General features: G+C 45.4%; 20 non-coding genes and 1 pseudogene across 20 annotated transcripts; all 21 read left to right on the forward strand.

The window, feature by feature from the left end:
• Positions 1-136: 136 nt before the first annotated feature.
• Positions 137-327, forward strand: LOC141158418 (U2 spliceosomal RNA). Its single transcript, XR_012248448.1, has one exon. It is a non-coding gene; the product is annotated as a U2 spliceosomal RNA (small nuclear RNA).
• A 1,116-nt stretch (positions 328-1,443) lies between these two features.
• Positions 1,444-1,634, forward strand: LOC141158419 (U2 spliceosomal RNA). The gene has a single exon (XR_012248449.1). It is a non-coding gene; the product is annotated as a U2 spliceosomal RNA (small nuclear RNA).
• A 1,119-nt stretch (positions 1,635-2,753) lies between these two features.
• LOC141158420 (U2 spliceosomal RNA) lies at positions 2,754-2,944 on the forward strand. The gene has a single exon (XR_012248450.1). It is a non-coding gene; the product is annotated as a U2 spliceosomal RNA (small nuclear RNA).
• Positions 2,945-4,066: 1,122 nt separating this feature from the next.
• LOC141159653 (U2 spliceosomal RNA) lies at positions 4,067-4,257 on the forward strand. Its single transcript, XR_012249656.1, has one exon. It is a non-coding gene; the product is annotated as a U2 spliceosomal RNA (small nuclear RNA).
• Positions 4,258-5,374: 1,117 nt separating this feature from the next.
• Positions 5,375-5,565, forward strand: LOC141158421 (U2 spliceosomal RNA). The gene has a single exon (XR_012248451.1). It is a non-coding gene; the product is annotated as a U2 spliceosomal RNA (small nuclear RNA).
• Positions 5,566-6,688: 1,123 nt separating this feature from the next.
• On the forward strand, positions 6,689-6,879 carry LOC141159688 (U2 spliceosomal RNA). The gene has a single exon (XR_012249690.1). It is a non-coding gene; the product is annotated as a U2 spliceosomal RNA (small nuclear RNA).
• Positions 6,880-8,000: 1,121 nt separating this feature from the next.
• On the forward strand, positions 8,001-8,191 carry LOC141159957 (U2 spliceosomal RNA). Its single transcript, XR_012249950.1, has one exon. It is a non-coding gene; the product is annotated as a U2 spliceosomal RNA (small nuclear RNA).
• Positions 8,192-9,311: 1,120 nt separating this feature from the next.
• Positions 9,312-9,502, forward strand: LOC141159508 (U2 spliceosomal RNA). The gene has a single exon (XR_012249514.1). It is a non-coding gene; the product is annotated as a U2 spliceosomal RNA (small nuclear RNA).
• A 1,119-nt stretch (positions 9,503-10,621) lies between these two features.
• On the forward strand, positions 10,622-10,812 carry LOC141159689 (U2 spliceosomal RNA). The gene has a single exon (XR_012249691.1). It is a non-coding gene; the product is annotated as a U2 spliceosomal RNA (small nuclear RNA).
• A 1,122-nt stretch (positions 10,813-11,934) lies between these two features.
• On the forward strand, positions 11,935-12,125 carry LOC141158422 (U2 spliceosomal RNA). The gene has a single exon (XR_012248452.1). It is a non-coding gene; the product is annotated as a U2 spliceosomal RNA (small nuclear RNA).
• Positions 12,126-13,247: 1,122 nt separating this feature from the next.
• LOC141158423 (U2 spliceosomal RNA) lies at positions 13,248-13,438 on the forward strand. Its single transcript, XR_012248453.1, has one exon. It is a non-coding gene; the product is annotated as a U2 spliceosomal RNA (small nuclear RNA).
• Positions 13,439-14,556: 1,118 nt separating this feature from the next.
• On the forward strand, positions 14,557-14,747 carry LOC141159951 (U2 spliceosomal RNA). Its single transcript, XR_012249944.1, has one exon. It is a non-coding gene; the product is annotated as a U2 spliceosomal RNA (small nuclear RNA).
• A 1,119-nt stretch (positions 14,748-15,866) lies between these two features.
• LOC141159952 (U2 spliceosomal RNA) lies at positions 15,867-16,057 on the forward strand. Its single transcript, XR_012249945.1, has one exon. It is a non-coding gene; the product is annotated as a U2 spliceosomal RNA (small nuclear RNA).
• A 1,119-nt stretch (positions 16,058-17,176) lies between these two features.
• Positions 17,177-17,367, forward strand: LOC141158424 (U2 spliceosomal RNA). The gene has a single exon (XR_012248454.1). It is a non-coding gene; the product is annotated as a U2 spliceosomal RNA (small nuclear RNA).
• Positions 17,368-18,485: 1,118 nt separating this feature from the next.
• Positions 18,486-18,676, forward strand: LOC141158426 (U2 spliceosomal RNA). The gene has a single exon (XR_012248456.1). It is a non-coding gene; the product is annotated as a U2 spliceosomal RNA (small nuclear RNA).
• A 1,118-nt stretch (positions 18,677-19,794) lies between these two features.
• Positions 19,795-19,985, forward strand: LOC141158427 (U2 spliceosomal RNA). Its single transcript, XR_012248457.1, has one exon. It is a non-coding gene; the product is annotated as a U2 spliceosomal RNA (small nuclear RNA).
• Positions 19,986-22,291: 2,306 nt separating this feature from the next.
• On the forward strand, positions 22,292-22,482 carry LOC141158428 (U2 spliceosomal RNA). Its single transcript, XR_012248458.1, has one exon. It is a non-coding gene; the product is annotated as a U2 spliceosomal RNA (small nuclear RNA).
• A 1,117-nt stretch (positions 22,483-23,599) lies between these two features.
• Positions 23,600-23,790, forward strand: LOC141158429 (U2 spliceosomal RNA). Its single transcript, XR_012248459.1, has one exon. It is a non-coding gene; the product is annotated as a U2 spliceosomal RNA (small nuclear RNA).
• Positions 23,791-24,909: 1,119 nt separating this feature from the next.
• On the forward strand, positions 24,910-25,001 carry LOC141160441 (U2 spliceosomal RNA; annotated as a pseudogene).
• A 789-nt stretch (positions 25,002-25,790) lies between these two features.
• Positions 25,791-25,973, forward strand: LOC141160141 (U2 spliceosomal RNA). The gene has a single exon (XR_012250110.1). It is a non-coding gene; the product is annotated as a U2 spliceosomal RNA (small nuclear RNA).
• Positions 25,974-27,088: 1,115 nt separating this feature from the next.
• LOC141159985 (U2 spliceosomal RNA) lies at positions 27,089-27,279 on the forward strand. The gene has a single exon (XR_012249977.1). It is a non-coding gene; the product is annotated as a U2 spliceosomal RNA (small nuclear RNA).
• The last annotated feature ends 56 nt before the right edge of the window (positions 27,280-27,335 follow it).

The raw sequence follows: 27,335 nt of genomic DNA on the forward strand, positions 1-27,335 counted from the left end.
AAGCCGAAAAGTGCAGGCATGTGAGGGATCTAGAGGTTGACAGCATGTCTTCTTAACGGGAGTCCAGGTGGCCATCTCCACAAATGGACTTTTCAGAATCCTTGGGTGGCACCGTAGTCGGAAACCAATTCTGGTTATCGCTTCTCGGCCTTTTGGCTAAGATCAAGTGTAGTATCTGTTCTTATCAGTTTAATATCTGATACGTCCCCTATCTGGGGACCATATATTAAATGGATTTTTAGAACAGGGAGATGGAAAAAGAGCTTGCTCTGTCCACTCCACGCATTGACCTGGTATTGCAGTATCTCCAGGACCGGTGCACCCCTTCTTTAATGCAGTTTCTAAAATCAGAAAGAATTGAATTCAATGCTTTTTGTTCATTTGGCTTGTTTGTCGGATTTTGGGATGGACTCTTTGGCTTTGCTTTTCTTCTCCTCATTGGATTTTTCATGTTAAAAGTTGCAGAAGCCAGATGACAAGCTCATTTTGGTTCAACTTCAGCAACTGTGCATTGCATTGCCATGTAATGTAATGCAATGCTATCTATCTAGCTCTCCCTCTATACTTCCTTTTGGATAAACAGACATATTAGGCAAGCATTTTGGAGCTTTCACCTAAATAACTACAGGTGGTGAGATAAGCTGCACAATATAATTGACCTTTCAGTATATTGTTGCACACACACCATCTATTTAGCAAATGCCCTTGTTATCAACAGCAGCCTTTTAAACTCACCTGAGCTAACAGGTATGTGAGCTGGTTACTCTGCTGCGCTTAAAATTTCTTTTTTGGTTTGCTACAATGCCTTTTCTGAAACGTTGTCTCCCTCTGCTGGAACACTGACTTCTTTCATTTAATGCCTGCAGACTATAAAAGAGAAACCAACCCAAAAAGTTTGGTTGATTAGTCTGTGGCATTCTTTTAAACTGTTGCTTATGGCGGTCTCTGTGAGCTTCTCAGTGACATTCAGCCATCCAGGTATCCCGCCTGCAGTAGACGGAATGTGGCAATGGAACGCTGGCTGCGCGTGTCATAATAGGCTCTGAGCCTTTATATACCTGCGCACAGCAGCAGCCACCTTCAGTCTGCTGCTGGACAGCCAGCAGCAGCAGCAGCAGCAGGAGAGGTAATTAATCAGCAATCCTCCTGCTAAGGGTAGACAGCTGCTCGTTCCACCCCCCCCGCCTTAATTGGTTCTCCTCCCTTCCAACGGTGTTGAGGCGGGTGGGAACAGCCGGGGGTTGAGGGTACTGTGCTAAAAGAGGTGGAGTTATGCAGATCTAAAACGCGTGGATTGCAGCAGCAGCAAGCCGAAAAGTGCAGGCATGTGAGGGATCTAGAGGTTGACAGCATGTCTTCTTAACGGGAGTCCAGGTGGCCATCTCCACAAATGGACTTTTCAGAATCCTTGGGTGGCACCGTAGTCGGAAACCAATTCTGGTTATCGCTTCTCGGCCTTTTGGCTAAGATCAAGTGTAGTATCTGTTCTTATCAGTTTAATATCTGATACGTCCCCTATCTGGGGACCATATATTAAATGGATTTTTAGAACAGGGAGATGGAAAAAGAGCTTGCTCTGTCCACTCCACGCATTGACCTGGTATTGCAGTATCTCCAGGACCGGTGCACCCCTTCTTTAATGCAGTTTCTAAAATCAGAAAGAATTGAATTCAATGCTTTTTGTTCATTTGGCTTGTTTGTCGGATTTTGGGATGGACTCTTTGGCTTTGCTTTTCTTCTCCTCATTGGATTTTTCATGTTAAAAGTTGCAGAAGCCAGATGACAAGCTCATTTTGGTTCAACTTCAGCAACTGTGCATTGCATTGCCATGTAATGTAATGCAATGCTATCTATCTAGCTCTCCCTCTATACTTCCTTTTGGATAAACAGACATATTAGGCAAGCATTTTGGAGCTTTCACCTAAATAACTACAGGTGGTGAGATAAGCTGCACAATATAATTGACCTTTCAGTATATTGTTGCACACACACCATCTATTTAGCAAATGCCCTTGTTATCAACAGCAGCCTTTTAAACTCACCTGAGCTAACAGGTATGTGAGCTGGTTACTCTGCTGCGCTTAAAATTTCTTTTTTGGTTTGCTACAATGCCTTTTCTGAAACGTTGTCTCCCTCTGCTGGAACACTGACTTCTTTCATTTAATGCCTGCAGACTATAAAAGAGAAACCAACCCAAAAAGTTTGGTTGATTAGTCTGTGGCATTCTTTTAAACTGTTGCTTATGGCGGTCTCTGTGAGCTTCTCAGTGACATTCAGCCATCCAGGTATCCCGCCTGCAGTAGACGGAATGTGGCAATGGAACGCTGGCTGCGTGTGTCATAATAGGCTCTGAGCCTTTATATACCTGCGCACAGCAGCAGCCACCTTCAGTCTGCTGCTGGACAGCCAGCAGCAGCAGCAGCAGCAGGAGAGGTAATTAATCAGCAACCCTCCTGCTAAGGGTAGACAGCTGCTCGTTCCACCCCCCCCCCCGCCTTAATTGGTTCTCCTCCCTTCCAACGGTGTTGAGGCGGGTGGGAACAGCCGGGGGTTGAGGGTACTGTGCTAAAAGAGGTGGAGTTATGCAGATCTAAAACGCGTGGATTGCAGCAGCAGCAAGCCGAAAAGTGCAGGCATGGGAGGGATCTAGAGGTTGACAGCATGTCTTCTTAACGGGAGTCCAGGTGGCCATCTCCACAAATGGACTTTTCAGAATCCTTGGGTGGCACCGTAGTCGGAAACCAATTCTGGTTATCGCTTCTCGGCCTTTTGGCTAAGATCAAGTGTAGTATCTGTTCTTATCAGTTTAATATCTGATACGTCCCCTATCTGGGGACCATATATTAAATGGATTTTTAGAACAGGGAGATGGAAAAAGAGCTTGCTCTGTCCACTCCACGCATTGACCTGGTATTGCAGTATCTCCAGGACCGGTGCACCCCTTCTTTAATGCAGTTTCTAAAATCAGAAAGAATTGAATTCAATGCTTTTTGTTCATTTGGCTTGTTTGTCGGATTTTGGGATGGACTCTTTGGCTTTGCTTTTCTTCTCCTCATTGGATTTTTCATGTTAAAAGTTGCAGAAGCCAGATGACAAGCTCATTTTGGTTCAACTTCAGCAACTGTGCATTGCATTGCCATGTAATGTAATGCAATGCTATCTATCTAGCTCTCCCTCTATACTTCCTTTTGGATAAACAGACATATTAGGCAAGCATTTTGGAGCTTTCACCTAAATAACTACAGGTGGTGAGATAAGCTGCACAATATAATTGACCTTTCAGTATATTGTTGCACACACACCATCTATTTAGCAAATGCCCTTGTTATCAACAGCAGCCTTTTAAACTCACCTGAGCTAACAGGTATGTGAGCTGGTTACTCTGCTGCGCTTAAAATTTCTTTTTTGGTTTGCTACAATGCCTTTTCTGAAACGTTGTCTCCCTCTGCTGGAACACTGACTTCTTTCATTTAATGCCTGCAGACTATAAAAGAGAAACCAACCCAAAAAGTTTGGTTGATTAGTCTGTGGCATTCTTTTAAACTGTTGCTTATGGCGGTCTCTGTGAGCTTCTCAGTGACATTCAGCCATCCAGGTATCCCGCCTGCAGTAGACGGAATGTGGCAATGGAACGCTGGCTGCGCGTGTCATAATAGGCTCTGAGCCTTTATATACCTGCGCACAGCAGCAGCCACCTTCAGTCTGCTGCTGGACAGCCAGCAGCAGCAGCAGCAGCAGGAGAGGTAATTAATCAGCAACCCTCCTGCTAAGGGTAGACAGCTGCTCGTTCCACCCCCCCCCCCCCCGCCTTAATTGGTTCTCCTCCCTTCCAACGGTGTTGAGGCGGGTGGGAACAGCTGGGGGTTGAGGGTACTGTGCTAAAAGAGGTGGAGTTATGAAGATCTAAAACGCGTGGATTGCAGCAGCAGCAAGCCGAAAAGTGCAGGCATGTGAGGGATCTAGAGGTTGACAGCATGTCTTCTTAACGGGAGTCCAGGTGGCCATCTCCACAAATGGACTTTTCAGAATCTTTGGGTGGCACCGTAGTCGGAAACCAATTCTGGTTATCGCTTCTCGGCCTTTTGGCTAAGATCAAGTGTAGTATCTGTTCTTATCAGTTTAATATCTGATACGTCCCCTATCTGGGGACCATATATGAAATGGATTTTTAGAACAGGGAGATGGAAAAAGAGCTTGCTCTGTCCACTCCACGCATTGACCTGGTATTGCAGTATCTCCAGGACCGGTGCACCCCTTCTTTAATGCAGTTTCTAAAATCAGAAAGAATTGAATTCAATGCTTTTTGTTCATTTGGCTTGTTTGTCGGATTTTGGGATGGACTCTTTGGCTTTGCTTTTCTTCTCCTCATTGGATTTTTCATGTTAAAAGTTGCAGAAGCCAGATGACAAGCTCATTTTGGTTCAACTTCAGCAACTGTGCATTGCATTGCTATGTAATGTAATGCAATGCTATCTATCTAGCTCTCCCTCTATACTTCCTTTTGGATAAACAGACATATTAGGCAAGCATTTTGGAGCTTTCACCTAAATAACTACAGGTGGTGAGATAAGCTGCACAATATAATTGACCTTTCAGTATATTGTTGCACACACACCATCTATTTAGCAAATGCCCTTGTTATCAACAGCAGCCTTTTAAACTCACCTGAGCTAACAGGTATGTGAGCTGGTTACTCTGCTGCGCTTAAAATTTCTTTTTTGGTTTGCTACAATGCCTTTTCTGAAACGTTGTCTCCCTCTGCTGGAACACTGACTTCTTTCATTTAATGCCTGCAGACTATAAAAGAGAAACCAACCCAAAAAGTTTGGTTGATTAGTCTGTGGCATTCTTTTAAACTGTTGCTTATGGCGGTCTCTGTGAGCTTCTCAGTGACATTCAGCCATCCAGGTATCCCGCCTGCAGTAGACGGAATGTGGCAATGGAACGCTGGCTTCGCGTGTCATAATAGGCTCTGAGCCTTTATATACCTGCGCACAGCAGCAGCCACCTTCAGTCTGCTGCTGGACAGCCAGCAGCAGCAGCAGCAGGAGAGGTAATTAATCAGCAACCCTCCTGCTAAGGGTAGACAGCTGCTCGTTCCACCCCCCCCCCCCGCCTTAATTGGTTCTCCTCCCTTCCAACGGTGTTGAGGCGGGTGGGAACAGCCGGGGGTTGAGGGTACTGTGCTAAAAGAGGTGGAGTTATGCAGATCTAAAACGCGTGGATTGCAGCAGCAGCAAGCCGAAAAGTGCAGGCATGTGAGGGATCTAGTGGTTGACAGCATGTCTTCTTAAAGGGAGTCCAGGTGGCCATCTCCACAAATGGACTTTTCAGAATCCTTGGGTGGCACCGTAGTCGGAAACCAATTCTGGTTATCGCTTCTCGGCCTTTTGGCTAAGATCAAGTGTAGTATCTGTTCTTATCAGTTTAATATCTGATACGTCCCCTATCTGGGGACCATATATTAAATGGATTTTTAGAACAGGGAGATGGAAAAAGAGCTTGCTCTGTCCACTCCACGCATTGACCTGGTATTGCAGTATCTCCAGGACCGGTGCACCCCTTCTTTAATGCAGTTTCTAAAATCAGAAAGAATTGAATTCAATGCTTTTTGTTCATTTGGCTTGTTTGTCGGATTTTGGGATGGACTCTTTGGCTTTGCTTTTCTTCTCCTCATTGGATTTTTCATGTTAAAAGTTGCAGAAGCCAGATGACAAGCTCATTTTGGTTCAACTTCAGCAACTGTGCATTGCATTGCCATGTAATGTAATGCAATGCTATCTATCTAGCTCTCCCTCTATACTTCCTTTTGGATAAACAGACATATTAGGCAAGCATTTTGGAGCTTTCACCTAAATAACTACAGGTGGTGAGATAAGCTGCACAATATAATTGACCTTTCAGTATATTGTTGCACACACACCATCTATTTAGCAAATGCCCTTGTTATCAACAGCAGCCTTTTAAACTCACCTGAGCTAACAGGTATGTGCGCTGGTTACTCTGCTGCGCTTAAAATTTCTTTTTTGGTTTGCTACAATGCCTTTTCTGAAACGTTGTCTCCCTCTGCTGGAACACTGACTTCTTTCATTTAATGCCTGCAGACTATAAAAGAGAAACCAACCCAAAAAGTTTGGTTGATTAGTCTGTGGCATTCTTTTAAACTGTTGCTTATGGCGGTCTCTGTGAGCTTCTCAGTGACATTCAGCCATCCAGGTATCCCGCCTGCAGTAGACGGAATGTGGCAATGGAACGCTGGCTGCACGTGTCATAATAGGCTCTGAGCCTTTATATACCTGCGCACAGCAGCAGCCACCTTCAGTCTGCTGCTGGACAGCCAGCAGCAGCAGCAGCAGCAGGAGAGGTAATTAATCAGCAACCCTCCTGCTAAGGGAAGACAGCTGCTCGTTCCACCCCCCCCCCCCCCCGCCTTAATTGGTTCTCCTCCCTTCCAACGGTGTTGAGGCGGGTGGGAACAGCCGGGGGTTGAGGGTACTGTGCTAAAAAAGGTGGAGTTATGCAGATCTAAAACGCGTGGATTGCAGCAGCAGCAAGCCGAAAAGTGCAGGCATGTGAGGGATCTAGAGGTTGACAGCATGTCTTCTTAACGGGAGTCCAGGTGGCCATCTCCACAAATGGACTTTTCAGAATCCTTGGGTGGCACCGTAGTCGGAAACCAATTCTGGTTATCGCTTCTCGGCCTTTTGGCTAAGATCAAGTGTAGTATCTGTTCTTATCAGTTTAATACCTGATACGTCCCCTATCTGGGGACCATATATTAAATGGATTTTTAGAACAGGGAGATGGAAAAAGAGCTTGCTCTGTCCACTCCACGCATTGACCTGGTATTGCAGTATCTCCAGGACTGGTGCACCCCTTCTTTAATGCAGTTTCTAAAATCAGAAAGAATTGAATTCAATGCTTTTTGTTCATTTGGCTTGTTTGTCGGATTTTGGGATGGACTCTTTGGCTTTGCTTTTCTTCTCCTCATTGGATTTTTCATGTTAAAAGTTGCAGAAGCCAGATGACAATCTCATTTTGGTTCAACTTCAGCAACTGTGCATTGCATTGCCATGTAATGTAATGCAATGCTATCTATCTAGCTCTCCCTCTATACTTCCTTTTGGATAAACAGACATATTAGGCAAGCATTTTGGAGCTTTCACCTAAATAACTACAGGTGGTGAGATAAGCTGCACAATATAATTGACCTTTCAGTATATTGTTGCACACACACCATCTATTTAGCAAATGCCCTTGTTATCAACAGCAGCCTTTTAAACTCACCTGAGCTAACAGGTATGTGAGCTGGTTACTCTGCTGTGCTTAAAATTTCTTTTTTGGTTTGCTACAATGCCTTTTCTGAAACGTTGTCTCCCTCTGCTGGAACACTGACTTCTTTCATTTAATGCCTGCAGACTATAAAAGAGAAACCAACCCAAAAAGTTTGGTTGATTAGTCTGTGGCATTCTTTTAAACTGTTGCTTATGGCGGTCTCTGTGAGCTTCTCAGTGACATTCAGCCATCCAGGTATCCCGCCTGCAGTAGACGGAATGTGGCAATGGAACGCTGGCTGCGCGTGTCATAATAGGCTCTGAGCCTTTATATACCTGCGCACAGCAGCAGCCACCTTCAGTCTGCTGCTGGACAGCCAGCAGCAGCAGCAGCAGCAGGAGAGGTAATTAATCAGCAACCCTCCTGCTAAGGGTAGACAGCTGCTCGTTCCACCCCCCCCCCCCCGCCTTAATTGGTTCTCCTCCCTTTCAACGGTGTTGAGGCGGGTGGGAACAGCCGGGGGTTGAGGGTACTGTGCTAAAAGAGGTGGAGTTATGCAGATCTAAAACGCGTGGATTGCAGCAGCAGCAAGCCGAAAAGTGCAGGCATGTGAGGGATCTAGAGGTTGACAGCATGTCTTCTTAACGGGAGTCCAGGTGGCCATCTCCACAAATGGACTTTTCAGAATCCTTGGGTGGCACCGTAGTCGGAAACCAATTCTGGTTATCGCTTCTCGGCCTTTTGGCTAAGATCAAGTGTAGTATCTGTTCTTATCAGTTTAATATCTGCTACGTCCCCTATCTGGGGACCATATATTAAATGGATTTTTAGAACAGGGAGATGGAAAAAGAGCTTGCTCTGTCCACTCCACGCATTGACCTGGTATTGCAGTATCTCCAGGACCGGTGCACCCCTTCTTTAATGCAGTTTCTAAAATCAGAAAGAATTGAATTCAATGCTTTTTGTTCATTTGGCTTGTTTGTCGGATTTTGGGATGGACTCTTTGGCTTTGCTTTTCTTCTCCTCATTGGATTTTTCATGTTAAAAGTTGCAGAAGCCAGATGACAAGCTCATTTTGGTTCAACTTCAGCAACTGTGCATTGCATTGCCATGTAATGTAATGCAATGCTATCTATCTAGCTCTCCCTCTATACTTCCTTTTGGATAAACAGACATATTAGGCAAGCATTTTGGAGCTTTCACCTAAATAACTACAGGTGGTGAGATAAGCTGCACAATATAATTGACCTTTCAGTATATTGTTGCACACACACCATCTATTTAGCAAATGCCCTTGTTATCAACAGCAGCCTTTTAAACTCACCTGAGCTAACAGGTATGTGCGCTGGTTACTCTGCTGCGCTTAAAATTTCTTTTTTGGTTTGCTACAATGCCTTTTCTGAAACGTTGTCTCCCTCTGCTGGAACACTGACTTCTTTCATTTAATGCCTGCAGACTATAAAAGAGAAACCAACCCAAAAAGTTTGGTTGATTAGTCTGTGGCATTCTTTTAAACTGTTGCTTATGGCGGTCTCTGTGAGCTTCTCAGTGACATTCAGCCATCCAGGTATCCCGCCTGCAGTAGACGGAATGTGGCAATGGAACGCTGGCTGCGCGTGTCATAATAGGCTCTGAGCCTTTATATACCTGCGCACAGCAGCAGCCACCTTCAGTCTGCTGCTGGACAGCCAGCAGCAGCAGCAGCAGCAGGAGAGGTAATTAATCAGCAACCCTCCTGCTAAGGGTAGACAGCTGCTCGTTCCACCCCCCCCCCCCGCCTTAATTGGTTCTCCTCCCTTCCAACGGTGTTGAGGCGGGTGGGAACAGCCGGGGGTTGAGGGTACTGTGCTAAAAGAGGTGGAGTTATGCAGATCTAAAACGCGTGGATTGCAGCAGCAGCAAGCCGAAAAGTGCAGGCATGTGAGGGATCTAGAGGTTGACAGCATGTCTTCTTAACGGGAGTCCAGGTGGCCATCTCCACAAATGGACTTTTCAGAATCCTTGGGTGGCACCGTAGTCGGAAACCAATTCTGGTTATCGCTTCTCTGCCTTTTGGCTAAGATCAAGTGTAGTATCTGTTCTTATCAGTTTAATATCTGATACGTCCCCTATCTGGGGACCATATATTAAATGGATTTTTAGAACAGGGAGATGGAAAAAGAGCTTGCTCTGTCCACTCCACGCATTGACCTGGTATTGCAGTATCTCCAGGACCGGTGCACCCCTTCTTTAATGCAGTTTCTAAAATCAGAAAGAATTGAATTCAATGCTTTTTGTTCATTTGGCTTGTTTGTCGGATTTTGGGATGGACTCTTTGGCTTTGCTTTTCTTCTCCTCATTGGATTTTTCATGTTAAAAGTTGCAGAAGCCAGATGACAAGCTCATTTTGGTTCAACTTCAGCAACTGTGCATTGCATTGCCATGTAATGTAATGCAATGCTATCTATCTAGCTCTCCCTCTATACTTCCTTTTGGATAAACAGACATATTAGGCAAGCATTTTGGAGCTTTCACCTAAATAACTACAGGTGGTGAGATAAGCTGCACAATATAATTGACCTTTCAGTATATTGTTGCACACACACCATCTATTTAGCAAATGCCCTTGTTATCAACAGCAGCCTTTTAAACTCACCTGAGCTAACAGGTATGTGCGCTGGTTACTCTGCTGCGCTTAAAATTTCTTTTTTGGTTTGCTACAATGCCTTTTCTGAAACGTTGTCTCCCTCTGCTGGAACACTGACTTCTTTCATTTAATGCCTGCAGACTATAAAAGAGAAACCAACCCAAAAAGTTTGGTTGATTAGTCTGTGGCATTCTTTTAAACTGTTGCTTATGGCGGTCTCTGTGAGCTTCTCAGTGACATTCAGCCATCCAGGTATCCCGCCTGCAGTAGACGGAATGTGGCAATGGAACGCTGGCTGCACGTGTCATAATAGGCTCTGAGCCTTTATATACCTGCGCACAGCAGCAGCCACCTTCAGTCTGCTGCTGGACAGCCAGCAGCAGCAGCAGCAGCAGGAGAGGTAATTAATCAGCAACCCTCCTGCTAAGGGTAGACAGCTGCTCGTTCCACCCCCCCCCCCGCCTTAATTGGTTCTCCTCCCTTCCAACGGTGTTGAGGCGGGTGGGAACAGCCGGGGGTTGAGGGTACTGTGCTAAAAAAGGTGGAGTTATGCAGATCTAAAACGCGTGGATTGCAGCAGCAGCAAGCCGAAAAGTGCAGGCATGTGAGGGATCTAGAGGTTGACAGCATGTCTTCTTAACGGGAGTCCAGGTGGCCATCTCCACAAATGGACTTTTCAGAATCCTTGGGTGGCACCGTAGTCGGAAACCAATTCTGGTTATCGCTTCTCGGCCTTTTGGCTAAGATCAAGTGTAGTATCTGTTCTTATCAGTTTAATACCTGATACGTCCCCTATCTGGGGACCATATATTAAATGGATTTTTAGAACAGGGAGATGGAAAAAGAGCTTGCTCTGTCCACTCCACGCATTGACCTGGTATTGCAGTATCTCCAGGACTGGTGCACCCCTTCTTTAATGCAGTTTCTAAAATCAGAAAGAATTGAATTCAATGCTTTTTGTTCATTTGGCTTGTTTGTCGGATTTTGGGATGGACTCTTTGGCTTTGCTTTTCTTCTCCTCATTGGATTTTTCATGTTAAAAGTTGCAGAAGCCAGATGACAATCTCATTTTGGTTCAACTTCAGCAACTGTGCATTGCATTGCCATGTAATGTAATGCAATGCTATCTATCTAGCTCTCCCTCTATACTTCCTTTTGGATAAACAGACATATTAGGCAAGCATTTTGGAGCTTTCACCTAAATAACTACAGGTGGTGAGATAAGCTGCACAATATAATTGACCTTTCAGTATATTGTTGCACACACACCATCTATTTAGCAAATGCCCTTGTTATCAACAGCAGCCTTTTAAACTCACCTGAGCTAACAGGTATGTGAGCTGGTTACTCTGCTGCGCTTAAAATTTCTTTTTTGGTTTGCTACAATGCCTTTTCTGAAACGTTGTCTCCCTCTGCTGGAACACTGACTTCTTTCATTTAATGCCTGCAGACTATAAAAGAGAAACCAACCCAAAAAGTTTGGTTGATTAGTCTGTGGCATTCTTTTAAACTGTTGCTTATGGCGGTCTCTGTGAGCTTCTCAGTGACATTCAGCCATCCAGGTATCCCGCCTGCAGTAGACGGAATGTGGCAATGGAACGCTGGCTGCGCGTGTCATAATAGGGTCTGAGCCTTTATATACCTGCGCACAGCAGCAGCCACCTTCAGTCTGCTGCTGGACAGCCAGCAGCAGCAGCAGCAGCAGCAGGAGAGGTAATTAATCAGCAACCCTCCTGCTAAGGGTAGACAGCTGCTCGTTCCACCCCCCCCCCCGCCTTAATTGGTTCTCCTCCCTTCCAACGGTGTTGAGGCGGGTGGGAACAGCCGGGGGTTGAGGGTACTGTGCTAAAAGAGGTGGAGTTATGCAGATCTAAAACGCGTGGATTGCAGCAGCAGCAAGCCGAAAAGTGCAGGCATGTGAGGGATCTAGAGGTTGACAGCATGTCTTCTTAACGGGAGTCCAGGTGGCCATCTCCACAAATGGACTTTTCAGAATCCTTGGGTGGCACCGTAGTCGGAAACCAATTCTGGTTATCGCTTCTCGGCCTTTTGGCTAAGATCAAGTGTAGTATCTGTTCTTATCAGTTTAATATCTGATACGTCCCCTATCTGGGGACCATATATTAAATGGATTTTTAGAACAGGGAGATGGAAAAAGAGCTTGCTCTGTCCACTCCACGCATTGACCTGGTATTGCAGTATCTCCAGGACCGGTGCACCCCTTCTTTAATGCAGTTTCTAAAATCAGAAAGAATTGAATTCAATGCTTTTTGTTCATTTGGCTTGTTTGTCGGATTTTGGGATGGACTCTTTGGCTTTGCTTTTCTTCTCCTCATTGGATTTTTCATGTTAAAAGTTGCAGAAGCCAGATGACAAGCTCATTTTGGTTCAACTTCAGCAACTGTGCATTGCATTGCCATGTAATGTAATGCAATGCTATCTATCTAGCTCTCCCTCTATACTTCCTTTTGGATAAACAGACATATTAGGCAAGCATTTTGGAGCTTTCACCTAAATAACTACAGGTGGTGAGATAAGCTGCACAATATAATTGACCTTTCACTATATTGTTGCACACACACCATCTATTTAGCAAATGCCCTTGTTATCAACAGCAGCCTTTTAAACTCACCTGAGCTAACAGGTATGTGAGCTGGTTACTCTGCTGCGCTTAAAATTTCTTTTTTGGTTTGCTACAATGCCTTTTCTGAAACGTTGTCTCCCTCTGCTGGAACACTGACTTCTTTCATTTAATGCCTGCAGACTATAAAAGAGAAACCAACCCAAAAAGTTTGGTTGATTAGTCTGTGGCATTCTTTTAAACTGTTGCTTATGGCGGTCTCTGTGAGCTTCTCAGTGACATTCAGCCATCCAGGTATCCCGCCTGCAGTAGACGGAATGTGGCAATGGAACGCTGGCTGCGCGTGTCATAATAGGCTCTGAGCCTTTATATACCTGCGCACAGCAGCAGCCACCTTCAGTCTGCTGCTGGACAGCCAGCAGCAGCAGCAGCAGCAGGAGAGGTAATTAATCAGCAACCCTCCTGCTAAGGGTAGACAGCTGCTCGTTCCACCCCCCCCCCCCCCGCCTTAATTGGTTCTCCTCCCTTCCAACGGTGTTGAGGCGGGTGAGAACAGCCGGGGGTTGAGGGTACTGTGCTAAAAGAGGTGGAGTTATGCAGATCTAAAACGCGTGGATTGCAGCAGCAGCAAGCCGAAAAGTGCAGGCATGTGAGGGATCTAGAGGTTGACAGCATGTCTTCTTAACGGGAGTCCAGGTGGCCATCTCCACAAATGGACTTTTCAGAATCCTTGGGTGGCACCGTAGTCGGAAACCAATTCTGGTTATCGCTTCTCGGCCTTTTGGCTAAGATCAAGTGTAGTATCTGTTCTTATCAGTTTAATATCTGATACGTCCCCTATCTGGGGACCATATATTAAATGGATTTTTAGAACAGGGAGATGGAAAAAGAGCTTGCTCTGTCCACTCCACGCATTGACCTGGTATTGCAGTATCTCCAGGACCGGTGCACCCCTTCTTTAATGCAGTTTCTAAAATCAGAAAGAATTGAATTCAATGCTTTTTATTCATTTGGCTTGTTTGTCGGATTTTGGGATGGACTCTTTGGCTTTGCTTTTCTTCTCCTCATTGGATTTTTCATGTTAAAAGTTGCAGAAGCCAGATGACAAGCTCATTTTGGTTCAACTTCAGCAACTGTGCATTGCATTGCCATGTAATGTAATGCAATGCTATCTATCTAGCTCTCCCTCTATACTTCCTTTTGGATAAACAGACATATTAGGCAAGCATTTTGGAGCTTTCACCTAAATAACTACAGGTGGTGAGATAAGCTGCACAATATAATTGACCTTTCAGTATATTGTTGCACACACACCATCTATTTAGCAAATGCCCTTGTTATCAACAGCAGCCTTTTAAACTCACCTGAGCTAACAGGTATGTGAGCTGGTTACTCTGCTGCGCTTAAAATTTCTTTTTTGGTTTGCTACAATGCCTTTTCTGAAACGTTGTCTCCCTCTGCTGGAACACTGACTTCTTTCATTTAATGCCTGCAGACTATAAAAGAGAAACCAACCCAAAAAGTTTGGTTGATTAGTCTGTGGCATTCTTTTAAACTGTTGCTTATGGCGGTCTCTGTGAGCTTCTCAGTGACATTCAGCCATCCAGGTATCCCGCCTGCAGTAGACGGAATGTGGCAATGGAACGCTGGCTGCGCGTGTCATAATAGGCTCTGAGCCTTTATATACCTGCGCACAGCAGCAGCCACCTTCAGTCTGCTGCTGGACAGCCAGCAGCAGCAGCAGCAGCAGGAGAGGTAATTAATCAGCAACCCTCCTGCTAAGGGTAGACAGCTGCTCGTTCCACCCCCCCCCCGCCTTAATTGGTTCTCCTCCCTTCCAACGGTGTTGAGGCGGGTGGGAACAGCCGGGGGTTGAGGGTACTGTGCTAAAGGAGGTGGAGTTATGCAGATCTAAAACGCGTGGATTGCAGCAGCAGCAAGCCGAAAAGTGCAGGCATGTGAGGGATCTAGAGGTTGACAGCATGTCTTCTTAACGGGAGTCCAGGTGGCCATCTCCACAAATGGACTTTTCAGAATCCTTGGGTGGCACCGTAGTCGGAAACCAATTCTGGTTATCGCTTCTCGGCCTCTTGGCTAAGATCAAGTATAGTATCTGTTCTTATCAGTTTAATATCTGATACGTCCCCTATCTGGGGACCATATATTAAATGGATTTTTAGAACAGGGAGATGGAAAAAGAGCTTGCTCTGTCCACTCCACGCATTGACCTGGTATTGCAGTATCTCCAGGACCGGTGCACCCCTTCTTTAATGCAGTTTCTAAAATCAGAAAGAATTGAATTCAATGCATTTTGTTCATTTGGCTTGTTTGTCGGATTTTGGGATGGACTCTTTGGCTTTGCTTTTCTTCTCCTCATTGGATTTTTCATGTTAAAAGTTGCAGAAGCCAGATGACAAGCTCATTTTGGTTCAACTTCAGCAACTGTGCATTGCATTGCCATGTAATGTAATGCAATGCTATCTATCTAGCTCTCCCTCTATACTTCCTTTTGGATAAACAGACATATTAGGCAAGCATTTTGGAGCTTTCACCTAAATAACTACAGGTGGTGAGATAAGCTGCACAATATAATTGACCTTTCAGTATATTGTTGCACACACACCATCTATTTAGCAAATGCCCTTGTTATCAACAGCAGCCTTTTAAACTCACCTGAGCTAACAGGTATGTGAGCTGGTTACTCTGCTGCGCTTAAAATTTCTTTTTTGGTTTGCTACAATGCCTTTTCTGAAACGTTGTCTCCCTCTGCTGGAACACTGACTTCTTTCATTTAATGCCTGCAGACTATAAAAGAGAAACCAACCCAAAAAGTTTGGTTGATTAGTCTGTGGCATTCTTTTAAACTGTTGCTTATGGCGGTCTCTGTGAGCTTCTCAGTGACATTCAGCCATCCAGGTATCCTGCCTGCAGTAGACGGAATGTGGCAATGGAACGCTGGCTGCGCGTGTCATAATAGGCTCTGAGCCTTTATATACCTGCGCACAGCAGCAGCCACCTTCAGTCTGCTGCTGGACAGCCAGCAGCAGCAGCAGCAGCAGGAGAGGTAATTAATCAGCAACCCTCCTGCTAAGGGTAGACAGCTGCTCGTTCCACCCCCCCCCCCGCCTTAATTGGTTCTCCTCCCTTCCAACAGTGTTGAGGCGGGTGGGAACAGCCGGGGGTTGAGGGTACTGTGCTAAAGGAGGTGGAGTTATGCAGATCTAAAACGCGTGGATTGCAGCAGCAGCAAGCCGAAAAGTGCAGGCATGTGAGGGATCTAGAGGTTGACAGCATGTCTTCTTAACGGGAGTCCAGGTGGCCATCTCCACAAATGGACTTTTCAGAATCCTTGGGTGGCACCGTAGTCGGAAACCAATTCTGGTTATCGCTTCTCGGCCTCTTGGCTAAGATCAAGTATAGTATCTGTTCTTATCAGTTTAATATCTGATACGTCCCCTATCTGGGGACCATATATTAAATGGATTTTTAGAACAGGGAGATGGAAAAAGAGCTTGCTCTGTCCACTCCACGCATTGACCTGGTATTGCAGTATCTCCAGGACCGGTGCACCCCTTCTTTAATGCAGTTTCTAAAATCAGAAAGAATTGAATTCAATGCTTTTTGTTCATTTGGCTTGTTTGTCGGATTTTGGGATGGACTCTTTGGCTTTGCTTTTCTTCTCCTCATTGGATTTTTCATGTTAAAAGTTGCAGAAGCCAGATGACAAGCTCATTTTGGTTCAACTTCAGCAACTGTGCATTGCATTGCCATGTAATGTAATGCAATGCTATCTATCTAGCTCTCCCTCTATACTTCCTTTTGGATAAACAGACATATTAGGCAAGCATTTTGGAGCTTTCACCTAAATAACTACAGGTGGTGAGATAAGCTGCACAATATAATTGACCTTTCAGTATATTGTTGCACACACACCATCTATTTAGCAAATGCCCTTGTTATCAACAGCAGCCTTTTAAACTCACCTGAGCTAACAGGTATGTGAGCTGGTTACTCTGCTGCGCTTAAAATTTCTTTTTTGGTTTGCTACAATGCCTTTTCTGAAACGTTGTCTCCCTCTGCTGGAACACTGACTTCTTTCATTTAATGCCTGCAGACTATAAAAGAGAAACCAACCCAAAAAGTTTGGTTGATTAGTCTGTGGCATTCTTTTAAACTGTTGCTTATGGCGGTCTCTGTGAGCTTCTCAGTGACATTCAGCCATCCAGGTATCCCGCCTGCAGTAGACGGAATGTGGCAATGGAACGCTGGCTGCGCGTGTCATAATAGGCTCTGAGCCTTTATATACCTGCGCACAGCAGCAGCCACCTTCAGTCTGCTGCTGGACAGCCAGCAGCAGCAGCAGCAGCAGGAGAGGTAATTAATCAGCAACCCTCCTGCTAAGGGTAGACAGCTGCTCGTTCCACCCCCCCCCCCGCCTTAATTGGTTCTCCTCCCTTCCAACAGTGTTGAGGCGGGTGGGAACAGCCGGGGGTTGAGGGTACTGTGCTAAAAGAGGTGGAGTTATGCAGATCTAAAACGCGTGGATTGCAGCAGCAGCAAGCCGAAAAGTGCAGGCATGTGAGGGATCTAGAGGTTGACAGCATGTCTTCTTAACGGGAGTCCAGGTGGCCATCTCCACAAATGGACTTTTCAGAATCCTTGGGTGGCACCGTAGTCGGAAACCAATTCTGGTTATCGCTTCTCGGCCTTTTGGCTAAGATCAAGTGTAGTATCTGTTCTTATCAGTTTAATATCTGATACGTCCCCTATCTGGGGACCATATATTAAATGGATTTTTAGAACAGGGAGATGGAAAAAGAGCTTGCTCTGTCCACTCCACGCATTGACCTGGTATTGCAGTATCTCCAGGACCGGTGCACCCCTTCTTTAATGCAGTTTCTAAAATCAGAAAGAATTGAATTCAATGCTTTTTGTTCATTTGGCTTGTTTGTCGGATTTTGGGATGGACTCTTTGGCTTTGCTTTTCTTCTCCTCATTGGATTTTTCATGTTAAAAGTTGCAGAAGCCAGATGACAAGCTCATTTTGGTTCAACTTCAGCAACTGTGCATTGCATTGCCATGTAATGTAATGCAATGCTATCTATCTAGCTCTCCCTCTATACTTCCTTTTGGATAAACAGACATATTAGGCAAGCATTTTGGAGCTTTCACCTAAATAACTACAGGTGGTGAGATAAGCTGCACAATATAATTGACCTTTCAGTATATTGTTGCACACACACCATCTATTTAGCAAATGCCCTTGTTATCAACAGCAGCCTTTTAAACTCACCTGAGCTAACAGGTATGTGAGCTGGTTACTCTGCTGCGCTTTAAATTTCTTTTTTGGTTTGCTACAATGCCTTTTCTGAAACGTTGTCTCCCTCTGCTGGAACACTGACTTCTTTCATTTAATGCCTGCAGACTATAAAAGAGAAACCAACCCAAAAAGTTTGGTTGATTAGTCTGTGGCATTCTTTTAAACTGTTGCTTATGGCGGTCTCTGTGAGCTTCTCAGTGACATTCAGCCATCCAGGTATCCCGCCTGCAGTAGACGGAATGTGGCAATGGAACGCTGGCTGCGCGTGTCATAATAGGCTCTGAGCCTTTATATACCTGCGCACAGCAGCAGCCACCTTCAGTCTGCTGCTGGACAGCCAGCAGCAGCAGCAGCAGCAGGAGAGGTAATTAATCAGCAACCCTCCTGCTAAGGGTAGACAGCTGCTCGTTCCACCCCCCCCCCGCCTTAATTGGTTCTCCTCCCTTCCAACAGTGTTGAGGCGGGTGGGAACAGCCGGGGGTTGAGGGTACTGTGCTAAAAGAGGTGGAGTTATGCAGATCTAAAACGCGTGGATTGCAGCAGCAGCAAGCCGAAAAGTGCAGGCATGTGAGGGATCTAGAGGTTGACAGCATGTCTTCTTAACGGGAGTCCAGGTGGCCATCTCCACAAATGGACTTTTCAGAATCCTTGGGTGGCACCGTAGTCGGAAACCAATTCTGGTTATCGCTTCTCGGCCTTTTGGCTAAGATCAAGTGTAGTATCTGTTCTTATCAGTTTAATATCTGATACGTCCCCTATCTGGGGACCATATATTAAATGGATTTTTAGAACAGGGAGATGGAAAAAGAGCTTGCTCTGTCCACTCCACGCATTGACCTGGTATTGCAGTATCTCCAGGACCGGTGCACCCCTTCTTTAATGCAGTTTCTAAAATCAGAAAGAATTGAATTCAATGCTTTTTGTTCATTTGGCTTGTTTGTCGGATTTTGGGATGGACTCTTTGGCTTTGCTTTTCTTCTCCTCATTGGATTTTTCATGTTAAAAGTTGCAGAAGCCAGATGACAAGCTCATTTTGGTTCAACTTCAGCAACTGTGCATTGCATTGCCATGTAATGTAATGCAATGCTATCTATCTAGCTCTCCCTCTATACTTCCTTTTGGATAAACAGACATATTAGGCAAGCATTTTGGAGCTTTCACCTAAATAACTACAGGTGGTGAGATAAGCTGCACAATATAATTGACCTTTCAGTATATTGTTGCACACACACCATCTATTTAGCAAATGCCCTTGTTATCAACAGCAGCCTTTTAAACTCACCTGAGCTAACAGGTATGTGAGCTGGTTACTCTGCTGCGCTTAAAATTTCTTTTTTGGTTTGCTACAATGCCTTTTCTGAAACGTTGTCGCCCTCTGCTGGAACACTGACTTCTTTCATTTAATGCCTGCAGACTATAAAAGAGAAACCAACCCAAAAAGTTTGGTTGATTAGTCTGTGGCATTCTTTTAAACTGTTGCTTATGGCGGTCTCTGTGAGCTTCTCAGTGACATTCAGCCATCCAGGTATCCCGCCTGCAGTAGACGGAATGTGGCAATGGAACACTGGCTGCGCGTGTCATAATAGGCTCTGAGCCTTTATATACCTGCGCACAGCAGCAGCCACCTTCAGTCTGCTGCTGGACAGCCAGCAGCAGCAGCAGCAGCAGGAGAGGTAATTAATCAGCAACCCTCCTGCTAAGGGTAGACAGCTGCTCGTTCCACCCCCCCCCCGCCTTAATTGGTTCTCCTCCCTTCCAACGGTGTTGAGGCGGGTGGGAACAGCTGGGGGTTGAGGGTACTGTGCTAAAAGAGGTGGAGTTATGCAGATCTAAAACGCGTGGATTGCAGCAGCAGCAAGCCGAAAAGTGCAGGCATGTGAGGGATCTAGAGGTTGACAGCAAGTCTTCTTAACGGGAGTCCAGGTGGCCATCTCCACAAATGGACTTTTCAGAATCCTTGGGTGGCACCGTAGTCGGAAACCAATTCTGGTTATCGCTTCTCGGCCTTTTGGCTAAGATCAAGTGTAGTATCTGTTCTTATCAGTTTAATATCTGATACGTCCCCTATCTGGGGACCATATATTAAATGGATTTTTAGAACAGGGAGATGGAAAAAGAGCTTGCTCTGTCCACTCCACGCATTGACCTGGTATTGCAGTATCTCCAGGACCGGTGCACCCCTTCTTTAATGCAGTTTCTAAAATCAGAAAGAATTGAATTCAATGCTTTTTGTTCATTTGGCTTGTTTGTCGGATTTTGGGATGGACTCTTTGGCTTTGCTTTTCTTCTCCTCATTGGATTTTTCATGTTAAAAGTTGCAGAAGCCAGATGACAAGCTCATTTTGGTTCAACTTCAGCAACTGTGCATTGCATTGCCATGTAATGTAATGCAATGCTATCTATCTAGCTCTCCCTCTATACTTCCTTTTGGATAAACAGACATATTAGGCAAGCATTTTGGAGCTTTCACCTAAATAACTACAGGTGGTGAGATAAGCTGCACAATATAATTGACCTTTCACTATATTGTTGCACACACACCATCTATTTAGCAAATGCCCTTGTTATCAACAGCAGCCTTTTAAACTCACCTGAGCTAACAGGTATGTGAGCTGGTTACTCTGCTGCGCTTAAAATTTCTTTTTTGGTTTGCTACAATGCCTTTTCTGAAACGTTGTCTCCCTCTGCTGGAACACTGACTTCTTTCATTTAATGCCTGCAGACTATAAAAGAGAAACCAACCCAAAAAGTTTGGTTGATTAGTCTGTGGCATTCTTTTAAACTGTTGCTTATGGCGGTCTCTGTGAGCTTCTCAGTGACATTCAGCCATCCAGGTATCCCGCCTGCAGTAGACGGAATGTGGCAATGGAACGCTGGCTGCGCGTGTCATAATAGGCTCTGAGCCTTTATATACCTGCGCACAGCAGTAGCCACCTTCAGTCTGCTGCTGGACAGCCAGCAGCAGCAGCAGCAGCAGGAGAGGTAATTATCAGAATCACTGACTGGGTGGATCAGGGAAATGCTGTAGATATCGTATATCTTGACTTCAGCAAAGCATTTGACAAAGTATCTCACATCATCCTTATTGAAAAAATGACCAAGTATGCAATGGACCAGGCAACTGTTAGGTGGATTCATAACTGGCTTAGTGATCGGACTCAAAGGGTGGTTGTAAATGGCTTCACATCCAGCTGGATGAATGTCTCAAGTGGGGTACCACAGGGCTCCGTCCTGGGACCTGTATTGTTCAACATCTTTATCAATGATTTAGATGAAGGAATTGAGGGTAAACTGATTAAATTTGCTGATGACACAAAGCTAGGAGGGATAGCTAATACTAGAGAAGAGAGAGAGAGGATTCAAAAAGACCTAAATAAACTGGAGCAGTGGGCAGCAACCAACAGAATGGTTTTTAACAGGGAAAAATGCAAAGTACTACATCTGGGCAATAAAAATGAAAAAAGCATATACAGAATGGGAGGAATAGAGCTAAGCAACAGTACATGTGAAAAAGACTTAGGTATACTAATAGATCATAGACTGAACATGAGTCAACAGTGTGATGCAGCAGCAAAAAAGGCAAATACAATTCTGGGATGTATTAACAGAAGCATACAGTCTAGATCACGTGAAGTCATTATCGGTCTTTACTCCTCTTTGGTCAGACCTCATCTGGAATACTGTGTACAGTTTTGGGCACCACATTTTAAAAAAGACATAGACAAACTGGAGCAAGTTCAGAGAAGAGCGACCAGAATGGTGACTGGTCTGCAAACCATGTCCTATGAGGAACGGTTGCAGGATTTGGGAATGTTTAGCTTGCAAAAAAGAAGACTGAGAGGAGACTTAATAGCTGTCTACAAATATGTCAAGGGCTGTCACATTGTAGAAGGATCATCTTTATTCTCATTTGCACAAGGAAAGACTAGAAGTAATGGGATGAAACTAAATGGGAGGAGACACAGATTAGATATTAGAAAAAACTTTTTGACAGTTAGGGTGATTAATGAGTGGAACAGGCTGCCACGAGAGGTGGTGAGTTCCCCTTCAATGGACGTCTTCAAACAGAGGCTGGACAGACATCTGTCTGAGATGATCTAGTGAATCCTGCTTTGAGCAGGGGGTTGGACCAGATGACCCAGGAGGTCCCTTCCAACTCTACCATTCTATGATTCTAATCAGCAACCCTCCTGCTAAGGGTAGACAGCTGCTCGTTCCACCCCCCCCCCGCCTTAATTGGTTCTCCTCCCTTCCAACGGTGTTGAGGCGGGTGGGAACAGCCGGGGGTTGAGGGTACTGTGCTAAAAGAGGTGGAGTTATGCAGATCTAAAACGCGTGGATTGCAGCAGCAGCAAGCCGAAAAGTGCAGGCATGTGAGGGATCTAGAGGTTGACAGCATGTCTTCTTAACGGGAGTCCAGGTGGCCATCTCCACAAATGGACTTTTCAGAATCCTTGGGTGGCACCGTAGTCGGAAACCAATTCTGGTTATCGCTTCTCGGCCTTTTGGCTAAGATCAAGTGTAGTATCTGTTCTTATCAGTTTAATATCTGATACGTCCCCTATCTGGGGACCATATATTAAATGGATTTTTAGAACAGGGAGATGGAAAAAGAGCTTGCTCTGTCCACTCCACGCATTGACCTGGTATTGCAGTATCTCCAGGACCGGTGCACCCCTTCTTTAATGCAGTTTCTAAAATCAGAAAGAATTGAATTCAATGCTTTTTGTTCATTTGGCTTGTTTGTCGGATTTTGGGATGGACTCTTTGGCTTTGCTTTTCTTCTCCTCATTGGATTTTTCATGTTAAAAGTTGCAGAAGCCAGATGACCAGCTCATTTTGGTTCAACTTCAACAACTGTGCATTGCATTGCCATGTAATGTAATGCAATGCTATCTATCTAGCTCTCCCTCTATACTTCCTTTTGGATAAACAGACATATTAGGCAAGCATTTTGGAGCTTTCACCTAAATAACTACAGGTGGTGAGATAAGCTGCACAATATAATTGACCTTTCAGTATATTGTTGCACACACACCATCTATTTAGCAAATGCCCTTGTTATCAACAGCAGCCTTTTAAACTCACCTGAGCTAACAGGTATGTGAGCTGGTTACTCTGCTGCGCTTAAAATTTCTTTTTTGGTTTGCTACAATGCCTTTTCTGAAACGTTGTCTCCCTCTGCTGGAACACTGACTTCTTTCATTTAATGCCTGCAGACTATAAAAGAGAAACCAACCCAAAAAGTTTGGTTGATTAGTCTGTGGCATTCTTTTAAACTGTTGCTTATGGCGGTCTCTGTGAGCTTCTCAGTGACATTCAGCCATCCAGGTATCCCGCCTGCAGTAGACGGAATGTGGCAATGGAACGCTGGCTGCGCGTGTCATAATAGGCTCTGAGCCTTTATATACCTGCGCACAGCAGCAGCCACCTTCAGTCTGCTGCTGGACAGCCAGCAGCAGCAGCAGCAGCAGGAGAGGTAATTAATCAGCAACCCTCCTGCTAAGGGTAGACAGCTGCTCGTTCCACCCCCCCCCGCCTTAATTGGTTCTCCTCCCTTCCAACGGTGTTGAGGCGGGTGGGAACAGCCGGGGGTTGAGGGTACTGTGCTAAAAGAGGTGGAGTTATGCAGATCTAAAACGCGTGGATTGCAGCAGCAGCAAGCCGAAAAGTGCAGGCATGTGAGGGATCTAGAGGTTGACAGCATGTCTTCTTAACGGGAGTCCAGGTGGCCATCTCCACAAATGGACTTTTCAGAATCCTTGGGTGGCAGTGTAGTCGGAAACCAATTCTGGTTATCGCTTCTCGGCCTTTTGGCTAAGATCAAGTGTAGTATCTGTTCTTATCAGTTTAATATCTGATACGTCCCCTATCTGGGGACCATATATTAAATGGATTTTTAGAACAGGGAGATGGAAAAAGAGCTTGCTCTGTCCACTCCACGCATTGACCTGGTATTGCAGTATCTCCAGGACCGGTGCACCCCTTCTTTAATGCAGTTTCTAAAATCAGAAAGAATTGAATTCAATGCTTTTTGTTCATTTGGCTTGTTTGTCGGATTTTGGGATGGACTCTTTGGCTTTGCTTTTCTTCTCCTCATTGGATTTTTCATGTTAAAAGTTGCAGAAGCCAGATGACAAGCTCATTTTGGTTCAACTTCAGCAACTGTGCATTGCATTGCCATGTAATGTAATGCAAAGCTATCTATCTAGCTCTCCCTCTATACTTCCTTTTGGATAAACAGACATATTAGGCAAGCATTTTGGAGCTTTCACCTAAATAACTACAGGTGGTGAGATAAGCTGCACAATATAATTGACCTTTCAGTATATTGTTGCACACACACCATCTATTTAGCAAATGCCCTTGTTATCAACAGCAGCCTTTTAAACTCACCTGAGCTAACAGGTATGTGAGCTGGTTACTCTGCTGCGCTTAAAATTTCTTTTTTGGTTTGCTACAATGCCTTTTCTGAAACGTTGTCTCCCTCTGCTGGAACACTGACTTCTTTCATTTAATGCCTGCAGACTATAAAAGAGAAACCAACCCAAAAAGATTGGTTGATTAGTCTGTGGCATTCTTTTAAACTGTTGCTTATGGCGGTCTCTGTGAGCTTCTCAGTGACATTCAGCCATCCAGGTATCCCGCCTGCAGTAGACGGAATGTGGCAATGGAACGCTGGCTGCTCGTGTCATAATAGGCTCTGAGCCTTTATATACCTGCGCACAGCAGCAGCCACCTTCAGTCTGCTGCTGGACAGCCAGCAGCAGCAGCAGCAGCAGGAGAGGTAATTAATCAGCAACCCTCCTGCTAAGGGTAGACAGCTGCTCGTTCCACCCCCCCCCCCGCCTTAATTGGTTCTCCTCCCTTCCAACGGTGTTGAGGCGGGTGGGAACAGCCGGGGGTTGAGGGTACTGTGCTAAAAGAGGTGGAGTTATGCAGATCTAAAACACGTGGATTGCAGCAGCAGCAAGCCGAAAAGTGCAGGCATGTGAGGGATCTAGAGGTTGACAGCATGTCTTCTTAACGGGAGTCCAGGTGGCCATCTCCACAAATGGACTTTTCAGAATCCTTGGGTGGCACCGTAGTCGGAAACCAATTCTGGTTATCGCTTCTCGGCCTTTTGGCTAAGATCAAGTGTAGTATCTTTCGAAAAGGCGGTTTTGGATGTTGGCCGCCCTAGTAGATTGATACATTATGCACACTGGGGTTTAGGCGCTTGTTAGTACGCCAGGTGGCTAATATAGTCATCTGGTGGAAAGCATGGCCCCCCAGGATCGACGCCATTGGGCCGGGGAAGATCGAAAGCCAGAAGTGTGAAGTGCCCCAGGAGTGGTGACCCTGGGGTGCCTTAACTCACTGGGATTGGGAACCCCACTTGAGTTTATGGCACATTTGCACAAGCACTTCAAATTTTCTTTCTTCGCACACACCCTTATTCCGGGCCTTCTGGCCTTAGGATGGGGAATTTTTCAATTCCCGGTCGAAGGTCCGGGCAGTATTATACTGTGAAACCTTCACTATTTATTTAATTTCTTTGTCACTGTGTGTCCACTTATTCACGTGTGTCACGTCCTACTAGGATTTTGTCGGGATGCGGTTCCCTTACGGGTTCCTCTCTTGGCAGGTCTAGGGGGGGAGTGTGTGGCCATCAGGTTCCGCTCCCCCCTGAACCCCCCTGGCTCTCCTCTTTCGGGAGGAGAGCGTTGTTGGCTCCCCTCTTCCGGGAGGGGAGCACAGTCTTTGGCTCCCAGTGCCTTGCTCGGGTGAGAACTCGGGCAGGTGCTGGGGGTAAGATTGGGTCGCCTCTGGCTTCGGCTGGAGGTGGCTTTTTGTCCCTGTTCCTCGCTGTGGCCTTTTGGCTCGGAGGGACGGGGAATGGTTTGGGGGACCCTTCTCCTTTTGGAGAGGGTTTCAAGAAGACCAGCATCCTAGTGCACTTTTTTTGTGGCACTTGTCACTTTTTTAAGCGCACTCGGGTTTTGTACACGAATTCGGGCTTTCGATAAAAAAAAAAATCTGTTCTTATCAGATTAATATCTGATACGTCCCCTATCTGGGGACCATATATTAAATGGATTTTTAGAACAGGGAGATGGAAAAAGAGCTTGCTCTGTCCACTCCACGCATTGACCTGGTATTGCAGTATCTCCAGGACCGGTGCACCCCTTCTTTAATGCAGTTTCTAAAATCAGAAAGAATTGAATTCAATGCTTTTTGTTCATTTGGCTTGTTTGTCGGATTTTGGGATGGACTCTTTGGCTTTGCTTTTCTTCTCCTCATTGGATTTTTCATGTTAAAAGTTGCAGAAGCCAGATGACAAGCTCATTTTGGTTCAACTTCAGCAACTGTGCATTGCATTGCCATGTAATGTAATGCAATGCTATCTATCTAGCTCTCCCTCTATACTTCCTTTTGGATAAACAGACATATTAGGCAAGCATTTTGGAGCTTTCACCTAAATAACTACAGGTGGTGAGATAAGCTGCACAATATAATTGACCTTTCAGTATATTGTTGCACACACACCATCTATTTAGCAAATGCCCTTGTTATCAACAGCAGCCTTTTAAACTCACCTGAGCTAACAGGTATGTGAGCTGGTTACTCTGCTGCGCTTAAAATTTCTTTTTTGGTTTGCTACAATGCCTTTTCTGAAACGTTGTCTCCCTCTGCTGGAACACTGACTTCTTTCATTTAATGCCTGCAGGCTATAAAAGAGAAACCAACCCAAAAAGTTTGGTTGATTAGTCTGTGGCATTCTTTTAAACTGTTGCTTATGGCGGTCTCTGTGAGCTTCTCAGTGACATTCAGCCATCCAGGTATCCCGCCTGCAGTAGACGGAATGTGGCAATGGAACGCTGGCTGCGCGTGTCATAATAGGCTCTGAGCCTTTATATACCTGCGCACAGCAGCAGCCACCTTCAGTCTGCTGCTGGACAGCCAGCAGCAGCAGCAGGAGATGTAATTAATCAGGAACCCTCCTGCTAAGGGTAGACAGCTGCTCGTTCCACCCCCCCCCCCCCGCCTTAATTGGTTCTCCTCCCTTCCAACGGTGTTGAGGCGGGTGGGAACAGCCGGGGGTTGAGGGTACTGTGCTAAAAGAGGTGGAGTTATGCAGATTTAAAACGCGTGGATTGCAGCAGCAGCAAGCCGAAAAGTGCAGGCATGTGAGGGATCTAGAGGTTGACAGCATGTCTTCTTAACGGGAGTCCAGGTGGCCATCTCCACAAATGGACTTTTCAGAATCCTTGGGTGGCACCGTAGTCGGAAACCAATTCTGGTTATCGCTTCTCGGCCTTTTGGCTAAGATAAAGTGTAGTATCTGTTCTTATCAGTTTAATATCTGATACGTCCCCTATCTGGGGACCATATATTAAATGGATTTTTACAACAGGGAGATGGAAAAAGAGCTTGCTCTGTCCACTCCACGCATTGACCTGGTATTGCAGTATCTCCAGGACCGGTGCACCCCTTCTTTAATGCAGTTTCTAAAATCAGAAAGAATTGAATTCAATGCTTTTTGTTCATTT

This window comes from Phyllobates terribilis, unplaced genomic scaffold (assembly GCF_046119375.1).
Source record: "Phyllobates terribilis strain yellow unplaced genomic scaffold, ASM4611937v1 Scaffold_8__6_contigs__length_399053987, whole genome shotgun sequence".
Taxonomy (NCBI): domain Eukaryota; kingdom Metazoa; phylum Chordata; class Amphibia; order Anura; family Dendrobatidae; genus Phyllobates; species Phyllobates terribilis.